This window comes from Prosopis cineraria, unplaced genomic scaffold (genome assembly GCF_029017545.1).
Source record: "Prosopis cineraria cultivar Desert tree isolate PC_DT_omini unplaced genomic scaffold, ASM2901754v1 PC3, whole genome shotgun sequence".
Taxonomy (NCBI): domain Eukaryota; kingdom Viridiplantae; phylum Streptophyta; class Magnoliopsida; order Fabales; family Fabaceae; genus Prosopis; species Prosopis cineraria.
The window spans coordinates 9,158,783-9,171,058 of NW_026555334.1; positions in this window are offsets into that span (position 1 = coordinate 9,158,783).

Below are 12,276 nucleotides of genomic sequence, written 5' to 3' on the forward strand. Positions count from 1 at the left end.
AACTAGAAAAACTTGTAAATAATTTTTTTATTTAATTAAGCATAAATAATTTTTTCTATTTGAATTGAAATTTTTAGATTTAGGAGTGTAATTATCATGAAATTAATGTATAGAAATTAGAATAATATTTATAATTTGTTGTGGGGTCAGAATGTAAATATAACAAATTTAAATTTATAATGGGTCGTAGTTATTGCTTGAGGGTAACCTGGAAAAAGATTCATATTCTCCCCTTAGAAAAACATTCAAAAAACACTCATTTATGAATCAAAGGTTGAATCAAAACAAAAGATTCAAGTACATTTTCATGTTCCATCTCTTATATCTAATAATTGATATTTGGATCTGGGGTTTATTTTTGAACTTAATACATGTATTTGGATATTCAAATTCCTCACAATAACATTAAAAGTAAAATATATTGACCTCCCATCTATTTTAAGATATCTTTTTTCTATTCTAAAACCTATACAAACAGAGGTAGAACTAAATTATGAAGTGTGGGGGCCAAATTTTCAAAAAAAATAATACATCGTTGATTTTATTTTCTTAAATATTTATCATAATTAATATTTTTTAAAATAAATCTATTACTTAAAATTGTTGGATAATAATTTTTTATCTATATAATATTTGAAAAAAAAACTATGCAAATAGAAACTGTATATCTAATATATATCTTTATCCCTTCAACCCTCCATCAAATGTTAGTAAAAAGAAATATGTTATTAAATTATATATATTTAATATCGATACAATTAAAAAACTTATTAATTTTTTATAGAAAATTAATAATTTTTTAAAAATTTTAATTTCATTAAAATAATATTAAAATGATTTATAAGTAGGATTGGAAAGAAAATAAATTTGTGTTAAAAAAATATAATATACTCCTTCCGTTTAGCATACTATAAGACACTTCAATTTACATTTTTGTGATGCAAAGGCAGGACATTAGCTAAAATTTTAAAAAAAATAAATTGATTAAAAATGTTTCATAATTATCAATGAATTGAGTGTTACTCTTGTAAAAGAATTATAAAAATTTTCTGAAGGTTCATATACCCACTCAATTTCATAGGAATTTGTATGCATCTCACGTGGATGGATTGCGGTGTCATATATGGAAAGTCATGGACTTTGGGCCGCCTTGTGTCCATCTCTATGAACAAAGCTTCCCCGTTGGTCTCAAAAAAAAAAACAAAACAAAACAAAAAGACTCCGCCAATATGAATAACTTAAACTACATATCTTCTTCTTTTTTTTTTTTCAAAAAAAAAAAAAACAAAAAACACTATTTACATCTATCCTGTCAGCGGTTGATTGTCAAGTGTCATGTTTGGGTCAAAATAAACATGTACTCTACATGTTTATCTAAAAGTCATTCAAGTTTCCTAAAAAAACATAATGGATACATTCTTACTTTTTGGGTAAAATATTCTTACATTTTTATTCATATTTTAATTTTTTAATTATGCAGATTTATTTATTAAAATTTAAAAAAAATTAAATATATAAATTAGTTAAAATAATATTTCTAACACATATTAAAAAACAATTTGATGAAATTGAGTTTAGTAAAATAGGAGATAAATTATCATAATTTATCTTTATTTTTCATTAAATTTTATAATTATAATATAAATTTTTAAATTATATATTTAAATAGTGTCATAGTTAATTTTTTTAAGTTTTTAAAATTGGGGAGAGAAAAAGACTAGATAATTAGATCGTTTGGGGAAATTAGTAATTTTTAAATTTCTACATAATTTAAAACAAAAAATTAAGTACTTCATAAACTTTAATGGAATTATAAGATCATAAAGGAAACATACCTGTTTGCCTCATTTGTTGTATTGGTCAGGATCTCCATGCAGGAACCTAGTTATCGTATGAACTTGGTTCAAGTTCACAACAAATTCACCAATAGGAAGAAAAGAGAGAAGAGAATTGGGGGAGAGGAGTTATCATTCTAGAAATATTACAGGGTTCTCAAATATAGTTTCAAACGTCCCACATACGACTCCCACTCTATAGGCAATTTACTTACATGGATGTAAATCCACAATTTAAAAAGAGAAAATTATTATGCTTAAGTGTCTACCTAAATTACTTTTAAGAACTAAGACTTCCTTTATATTTTTATAAAGCCTTGTTTTCTTATTGGGCTCTTATATGTGTGGGTTTGATCTATTAAAGGTGAATAACCTAACAAAAATTATTATTAATGACATTAAAAATTAAACTAAAATGTAAATTTTGAAAACAAATTTAGGTTATGTAATTTTACCAAAATGAAAAGAATGTCAGTGTATTTTACTTTAATATTTATTAGTTTTGACATCATGCAGATTCTGCTTTGTAATATGAAGCAGCAAAAATATTATATATTAATATCAAATTTATGGATCAAGCTTCTTTCTAGGTTTATTATTTTCAAACTAGCTACTACTTGTGAGTTTTTTGGAATGGAAGAAGGAGCTCAAGATGATGTCTTTATTTAATTGTTCTTGGGCAAGAGCAGTGTGATTCGGTTCTGTGCTGAGCACAGCTAATTTTTTCTCCTTTAAGAATGGTTGATATATACTCTTTTTGATCTTATTTATAAATTACTTTCAACATTTTTACTAGTACTAAAGAAAACTCTAAAATCCTATTTGGTGAATAAAAATGAATGAAATGAAAAGGTTGCAAATATCAAGATAAAAATGAATTAAATCACGTTTCTCTTATGATAAGCATGATAAAATTTAATATATACTAAAAAATGTAGGAAGTATTATACCCACCAAAAACCTCATGAGTCATAATTTACAACTCTATGAACTAAATTATCCATCCCCTTATGAATGAGCTCACATATCTCATTTGATAATCTTATTTTTTACTTTTACTTTTTTTTTAATCCATTTCATTTTACTCTTTTCTAGTATGCAAACGGGACCTAAATCTCTTTAACTCTGTCTAAAAATTTAACAAGTTTTCAACTTTATTCCTATTAAATATAAATATATATATATATATATATGCACTTTAAAAATAAAGTACTTTAATATTTAATAATCTTCCTAACATTTAATAGGATCAAAAGTGTAAAGTTAACATAATAATTATTTGATGTGTTTTATAAATAGGATCAAAATAAATACTCTTTCTATTCTATCAGTAGACGGGGGGAGTATTTTAAAACATATTCAATTGGATGTTGGTTATGAAATAATGATGGTGTTGTATACATGCTCTTTGGTATTACAAAATAAAAGAATTCACGATCACGTACAATCTTCTCTTAGGAGATGTTGAATATATCGCATGGCTTCGAACTCAGAAAAATATCTTTGACCCTTAATGTTTATGGTTGGAATGTCAAGGAGGTAAATGTTTTCAGTTTTTTTCCCGTGAATTGAGAGAAAGTATTTGTTTTAATTATATTTATAGGACATCTTGATGATTACTGTGTTCATATTTATCCTTTTGCCCTTATTAAATATTAGAAACATTATTATATTTTAGGTTCTGTTTAGATGAGTGGATTTAAATTGAAATTTGAATTTAAAATCTCATATTTGAAATCTCACATTTAAAATGCATAGATATTGAATTCTTTGTTTAGATGATACAAAATATTTCAAATTATAATATTAAAATTCTTTGTTTGGATTTAAAGTAAAATTTTAAATTTTAAATTCTATGTTTAAATTTAAAAGAAACTTGGAAGAGTAGTCAAAGTTGACGGTCTGAATGGCCAACTTGCACCAAAATCAGATAGTCAAAGCCATCTAGAACTGTAGCACCGATGATGACAGGGATGGGACGGCTGACTTTCATTGGGACCAAACCAACAGTAACAATGGGGATTCTATGACCGACTTCTATCGGCACCAGATCGATGGTGATGAAGGGGACTAGATGGCTGACTTCGGCCGAGGCCAGACCAACAGCAACAATGAGAACTGAATGACCAACTTTCTTAGGGACCAAATGGATAGGACCAGACGGACACCTTCCATTGAGACCGTATCGACAGTAACCATTGGGGTAAGACCAACAAGGACCATCGAGACTAGATTGATAGCGATGATAGGGAATGGATAACCAACTTCCATAAGGACTAGATGACTGACTTTCATAGAGACTAGACTCGATGGAAGTCATTCGTCGGGTCCCTGTCGTCTTCATTGATCCGGTCCCAATAGAAGTTAGCCGTTCGATCTTAATAGTCACCGTTGGTAGAAGCCAATCATTCGGTCTCGATGGTCATTGTCGATCCTATCTTATTGGAAGTTAGCCATCTAGTCCCCATCGTCATTGTCGGTCCAATCTTTATAGAAGTTGATCGACCGATACTCGTTGTTGTAAATTTGGTCCTAGTGAAAGGTGGCCATTTGGTCTTGATGATTGCTGTCAATATGGTCCTTATGGAAGTTAGCAGTCTAGTCCTGATCATCACCATTGGTCTAGTTTTGTTAGAAGTTGGCTCGTTGGTCCCCATTATCACGATCAGTTTGATCCTCATCAAAGTGTATCAGCCTGTCCCCATCATTATCGTCGATCTAGTCTTGGTAGAAGTTGGCTGTTGGGTCTCGGTGGTCACCGTCAATCCAATCCCTACAGAAATTGACTGTCCATTCCTTGTCATCACAATTGGTCTGGTCCCATTAAAAGTTGGCTCGCCTATCCCTGTGGAAGTTTGCTGGCCTGTCCTTGTCATTGCTTTTGATCTAGTCTCAGTCAAAGTTGGCCATCTAGTCTCAATGGCTGTCGTTGGTTCAGTTCCTATGGAAATCAATCGCCTGATCCTTGTTGTCACCGTTGATCCTATCTTGGTGAAAGTTGGCTGTCTAGTCCTTACTGTCGCTGTCGATCCTCTCCCGGTGGAAGTCGACAGTCCAGTCCCCGTCGTCACCATTGATCCTCTCTTGGTGGAAGTCGATAGTTCGATCCTCGTCATCACTGTTGATCCTCTCCCGATGGAAGTTGACCATTAAGTCTTTGTCATCGCCGTCGATCCTGTCCTGTTAAAAGTCCATCGTCTAGTCTTAATCAATGGTGGCGGCTTGTTTCTGTCAACATTAGTGGTTCGATCCACTTATGTTGGCTAGTCAATCAAGCCTTCGTGGATTTCGATCAAATTACAAAAGAGATTAAGTTAAGATTTAAAATAATATAGGTTTAGAAGGAATTTTAAATTATAAAAAGATTGATGTAGAACTTGAATTTGGATTTGGGTCAAATCCAAATCTATAAATTTTTTAATTACCTAAACAATAGATTTGGTGTAAATCTAAATTTAAATTCAAATCTATATGTATCCAAATATAGCATTAGATCATTTCATTTTTAAATGATGCATATTTAATAAGGGTAAAGTTATAAATTGATTGAATTTTTAGACAAAGTTGATGGGGTTTAAGTTGTTCCTTAATTCCATTGAAAATGTCTGAAGTGACTTATAAAAAGAATTAGATGAAGTATCTCTAATCTTATTTATAAATTATTTACAACATATTTCACTAAAATCAATAAAAACCTTAATTAAACTCATTAAATTTGTCTAAAAATTTAACAAACTTTCAACTTAGTCTCCCTTAAATGTGTATATTTTAATAAAGTATAAAAGGAAAAACTTGTGATGTAAGATTAATGACATGACTTATAATATGATTAAAAAATTTCTTCTCCCTCTACCTTATAAACAAAAACCAGAAGTATTATTTATTAATTTGAATATCTCATTTCATTTTATTTCACTAGCTAGTCTTTTTTATAATAGATAAATTATATTGTAAAACGAAAATACAAATTCAAATGTTCAAAACTTAATATTGAAAACAAAAGCAAAAAAAAAAAAAAAGATAGTTTGTGATTGTTATAACTAAAACAGCACTACAACAAAGTCACCTGCGAAAACAGCTAGAGCATTTACTTTATATTTTGGTAAACTGTACTTTGTTCTAAAGGAGAAAATGGACTCTAAACTGGACAAAGGAATCAAGCTGAAGACAGAAAGCCAAGAAGATGTATAGTGCAGGTAAATCTTTTAATCCTCTGGATGTCATCAATTAGGCAACATCAAGAGTAGTTGAATTTTTAAGGATCAATAATTTTATATCAAGCAGATCAATGTCACCAGTTTGCCTACAACTTCCTGTTCAAACAATGGATAAACTTTCTTTTTTGGAGAGATTTCAATAAAGTTGATTCTTGGAGTTCAAACATTTTAAGAAATTAGGATCTAAAAGCTCTTTTACAGATAATTATTTCTTGAAATGAATTAGTCATCCACTTTTGAGACATTCAGTGTCAGCAAAAATTGAAAAACTTACAGCAACAAGTGGAGTGTCACTTCCATTTTCTTGCAAGAACATTTTGATTACTTTTTTAAGTTCTAGTATTATTATAGGACTTTGTCAGTATAAATTAACTATATTAACTTTATAGCTGGATTTAATAAGATACCACAACTTTTGCAGTCTCTGCGAAAAGATATAGGTGTAACGGTTCGGTATGGTCGTTTTAATTATTTAATTTGGAGTGGTCTTGCCATTAAAAGAAGAAGAAGATGATGATGATGTTCAGTGCTATCAGATCTGAACCACAGAACCATAAAAAGCTGAGTTGTTAAAGTTCCGTATCATTCTGAAGAGATATTTAGGGCAAGGCTTCTTCATTTCACTAGCTAGTTGAAGGCTTGAAGACTTGATGGGATTGGGAACCATACAATTTAACAATGATAATACACACACTTACCAAAACAGCTGTCATATGCGGATCCATAGAATTGACATGCTTCATGCTCCTTCCGTTTAAAATGTAAAAATATAAGGTATTTTTTAAAAAGTTAGATATTAAAAAATATAAAATATTTTTAATTTTTTAAGATATAATTATTGTTTTTTTTTTAAAGTATCTATGTTGATAATGACTTTATATTTATTATAAGATATTTAATAGAAGTAAAATATGAAAAGATAGGATTAGTTGAAAAGTAGATGACTATTTTATTGGAGGATAAGAATTGATTAAAAATACTTTATATTTTTGAATGGAGGGAGTAATTACTAGGAGTTTACTTCAATTCTCTTACCATAAAACTATGAGAAAATATAAATCAAAGACCATTCAAAAAAGTTTATATCAATTAAAAATTATTTATTATTAAAATTTAAATAGTTATTTATTAATTTAGGTTTGTCTTTTACAATAAATATTTATTAAAGTTTTAATAACAACTTATTTTAAATTAAAAATAATTATTCAAGCTTTTTTTCATTTAAATTTTAATAACAACTAATTATTGTTTGATATAAATTTTCTTTAGGAGTCCTTCAACACTATTTTCCCTAAAACTATCTACTCCATCCTTAGATTTTAATTTTAATAATTGAGATTTAATATATTATAAACTTATTATAATAATATTAAATATATAAATAAATTTAAACTGTTCAATTTTTAAAACAATATAACTTAGAATTGTAATAAAAATATTTTAAAACATAATGTTTTTCTAATTTTTTCATATCAAATTTTAATAATTTTATTTTATTTATGTATTATTTAACACAAAATAATAAGGAAAAATTAATATTTTAATTTTTTAACTTTTAACTTACTTGTAAGTCAATTTCTCAATTATAACTCGTTATAACTCAGTCTCTTAATTTTTGACTCACTTATGACTTAATCCATCAACTTTTGACTCATTTATAACTTAGTTCTTCAACTTTTGTTAGTTGTCTTTTTTTTTTTTTTATGTTAACTTCAATCCTACATCAAAGAGCAAGAGGAGGATATTTTAGAGTAAGATATAAGTATTTTTTATTCCTCTTATTTGATAAGGATAATTTTAAAAAAAATTAGAAAAAAGGATCTAATTATAAGTGTATCAAAAGTTAAGGAACTGAATCATAACAATTCATAATTGAGAGGTTGAGTTACAGTGGGTTATAGTTGAAGGATATAGTTATAAATAAATTAAAAGTTAAATGATTAAAAAATTAATTTTTCATAATAATAATAATAATAATAATAATAATAATTTTTTAATATTTTAAATCTCAACTATTCAAAGTTGAGATCTAAATGTGGGGAAGATGAGGAGTGTGGGAGAAGGAATTGGCCAAAGGAGGGATTGTACATGCCAATAATTAATTGAATCTGATACTTTCCGCATTCAGGTGATTCAATTTTCTCCCCTCTATTATAAAATCTCTTACAATCATTGATGATTTCTGAAGGGATGATTTTTATGCATGAGGGGATAATATAAAATCAAGTTGTACTATTTTAAAATTTAAAATTATTTTAAAAATTGAGGGAAAAATGAAATTATTATTGATATACTCCTTCTGGTTCTCTTATATAAGGCGCCTTCTAAAAATAAAAAATTGATCCAAATTGTAATTTGGTCATTAGTCATAGTATAATATAATATGATGTTCCATTTATCCTTATAATTTTAATAGTTCTCCTGTAAGTTTATCAAAGTATGGTGAGATTCCCTTTAATTAATAAGAGTATAATTGAAATTTTGAATGTTTTTAAACAAATAAAATAATACTCTCTCCAATCCTAATTATGTAACAAAATTAACTAATTTCATGGTTTTTGATTAGGGTTGTAGTTAATAATAAAAAATATGACACTACTTCTACGTCCCTTCAACTATCTATTACTAGCTGCTATATATATGTCTTCAATTCCAACTCTAATATATTTTTCTACTAAAAAATATATTTAAGATTAATTAGATAATTTGTTAAAATTAATCAAATAACCTTTTTTAAAAAGTATTACCTGAATTTATCATATATAATTTTCTAGTTGAATATCATAAATAGATGAGATAAAAGATTTTCAGATTCAAAATAAAAAATAAATTCTGATATAAATACCTTTTTTTATAAAAGAAAAGAGTAAAATAACATAAACGCTTATATGTTATTCTATAATTAGTTCCCCTCCCCTTGCCTCTTGAATCAAACAAAAACTGATAAAATACCTCCTCTCTTCTCCCCCTTTCCAAACCAAATAAAAGTTCATTGAAGCTAAACCCCTCTCCTAGGGACGAATTTAGGAATCAATACATGGGGGCCAAAAGTGAAAAATTACAAGAAATGGGGGGCCCAAATTAATTTTCACATGGGTTACAAGTAAAAATAAACCCTTTTTTTTTTTAACAAAAAAGCCCCATTTTACAAAAAAGAATTATATCATGAGGGTCAATTAGGGTAACCATTTATCTGCAAACCTGCAAACCAGCTCGTACCCGTTGCTAAATGGATAGACCCATACTTGTAAATTAAGGGAGGAAAACAGCTATAGGCGAGTGCCTACCTGTTTAGCAAAAAATGGGTAAGTAATGAGTAAGGTCTCAGCTAGCTTGTACCTATACAAATATATTTATTTATTTTTCATCAGGTTCACCCCTATGTCCCCACCTAATGTGCCAGTCACTCATTTAGGCCCCCACACAGCCACACCCAGTCACTTAAGCCCTAATTCCTCTCTTGCTCTCTTCTTTACTGTTACAGGCTTCACCTGTTCTCCTTGCCTTTGCCTCATGCCCATACGGCCTTCAGATTAGAGTTCAGCCTCACCCTTACAGCTCGCAAAATGCTTACACGATGATTATGCACAATAGCTTTCTCCTAGCACATAGACCATAGTTGCACTTCTCCCAACCACATAGATGGCAATCTCACAACGACAATGCATGACGCAATTCACAGACTCAGCTCGTACCTCACCCACTATAGTCGCACTTCGGCATCCCTCTTCTTGCTTCTTCTCTCCTCCATCCACCTTCATCGTTGGCCTCCCTTCCTTGGTCATGTATTTATTGCTCCCTCCCTCCTTCTTCTATTCTTTTGATTCCCTAAATGGTCATGGGCTTGTGGCTAAATCCCACTTCTATTAGGTTTGTGATTTCTTGATTTTGTTGGCTAGAATTTGCTGGACATATGAATGGCTAAATTTGTTGGAATTTTTTGGTGTGCAATTAGTCAATTCAATTATCATAGTATGATAATGTGATTGAGTAATTGAGCTAAACATTTTTCTAGGATACTTTCTATTGTCTTTGATTTATACGAGTTATGAACTTGTGATTTTTTAAAGAATGCATTGTAATAGAAGGTGAATGCATCCAAAGTCTTATATCTTACTTATACAGCTTGTGCTTTTGTGATTTTTTTTCCTAATTAAACAGGTGGCCTAAATTCACCCAAACCTATTGCCGCCTGTTTTAAAATGGGTGCATACGGGTACGAATAGGTGGCTGCCTATTTAACTAGCATGAGACGAGTCAGGTCATGAGTGGCCTATATTTGCTCGTGAATAGCCCTAGGACCAACATCCTTGTTTGCCCCTCTTGTATCTGTCCCTGCCTTGCTCTGTCCTCACCTCTCTTTCCCTCCCCTTTATTAACCTCTCTATCCTCCTTTAAACCGAGGCCTGTGTAAGGAGAGGTAAGGTTAAAAAAAATATTATTACTTTGCCCGTCCTTATTATAGAATGTCCTATAGAAAAATTATTTGATCCTTAAAATAAAATACTTGATATGATATTATTATATTTTTCTAATATTACCCCACATAAACTCTTAGCTATAAAAAATAGTGTAATGCAAATTTAAATTTGTTTCATTTAAATAAAGGTAAAATTAGAAGTTTATTATTATTTCAGACAAAGTTAATGACATACTTACCTCTTCTTAATTTCAATGAGATAGTTATAGCCTTAGGGCTTGTGCTTGCTCATGAATAGTCCTAGGGCCAACATTCTTCCTTGCTCCTCTTGTATCCATCCCTGCCCTGGCCTGCCCTCACCTCCCTTTTCCTCCCCTTCATTAACCTCTCCCCCCTCCTTTGAACCAAGGCTTGCGTAAGGAGAGGTAAGGTTAAAAAAAAATTATTACTTCACCCGTCCTTATTATAGAATATCTTACAAAAAGATTATTTGGTCCTTAAAATAAAATACTTGATATGATATTATTTATATTTTTCTAATATTACCCCATATAAACTCTTAACTATAAGAAATAGCGTAATGCAAATTTAATTTTTTTTATTTAAATAAGGGTAAAATTAAAAGTTTATTATTATTTCACACAAAGTTAATGGCATACATACCTCTTCTTAATTCTAATGAGATAGTTATAGCCCTAGGGCTTGTACCTGTTTGTGAATAGCCCTAGGGCCAACATCCCTGCTTGCCCCTCCTGTATCCGTCTTTGCCCTGGCTTGCCCTCACCTCCCTTTTCTTCCCCTTCATTAACCTCTCCCCCCTCCTTTGAACCAAGGCTTGTGTAAGGAGTGGTAAGGTTAAAAAAAAAAAATTATTACTTCGCCCATCCTTATTATAGAATGTTTTATAGAAAGATTATTTGATTATTAAAATAAAATACTTGATATGATATTATTTATATTTTTCTAATATTACCCCATATAAACTCTTAACTATAAGAAATGGTATAATGCAAATTTAAATTTTTTTCATTTAAATAAGGGTAAAATTAGAAATTTATTATTATTTCAGACAAAGTTAATGGTATACTTACCTCTTCTTGATTTTAATGAGATAGTTATAGGAGTTTTATAATAGCAACTGGATGGAGTATATTTTTACCCTATATTTAGAGCCAAATATAACTTTAAAACTTTTCCTTTTAATTAAAATCGAAGAAGTATAACAATTTTTTTAATTTACATGAAAAATGTTCAAAACATGCATCTTATATAAGGCGTGTATATATATATATATATATATATATTTTCTTTTTTTTTTTCTTTTGATCTAACAAATCAGTTCGTTTTGTTTCTTCTAGTCCTTTGTATATGTTGTAAAATACATCCACTGCATAACTTATGCTTAGAAAACCCAAACAATATTGTGTTAGTGGATCCAAAGGGATATCAGTGACATGAACCTGGCCCTGGCCAAGGTTTCTGATATTGATCTAAAACAGAAATTAAAGATAAATACTATATACTTCTTTTGGTCCTATATGTATAAGGTGGAGAGAAAAATTTTTTTAGTCCTATTTATAAGTCACAAAATTTTTCCTTTTACCCCTTTATTAATTAAATTATGTATATTTAATAGGGATAAAATTAAAAATTTATTAAATTTTTAGATAGAATTAATGAGTTTTAATATTTTTTTATTTTGGTGAAATATATTAAAAATAATTTATAAATAAAATTAAAGAAGTATATACCAATACTTGTTCAGTTGTTTTTAGTGGCTAAAAAAAAAATTGAATGAATGTAT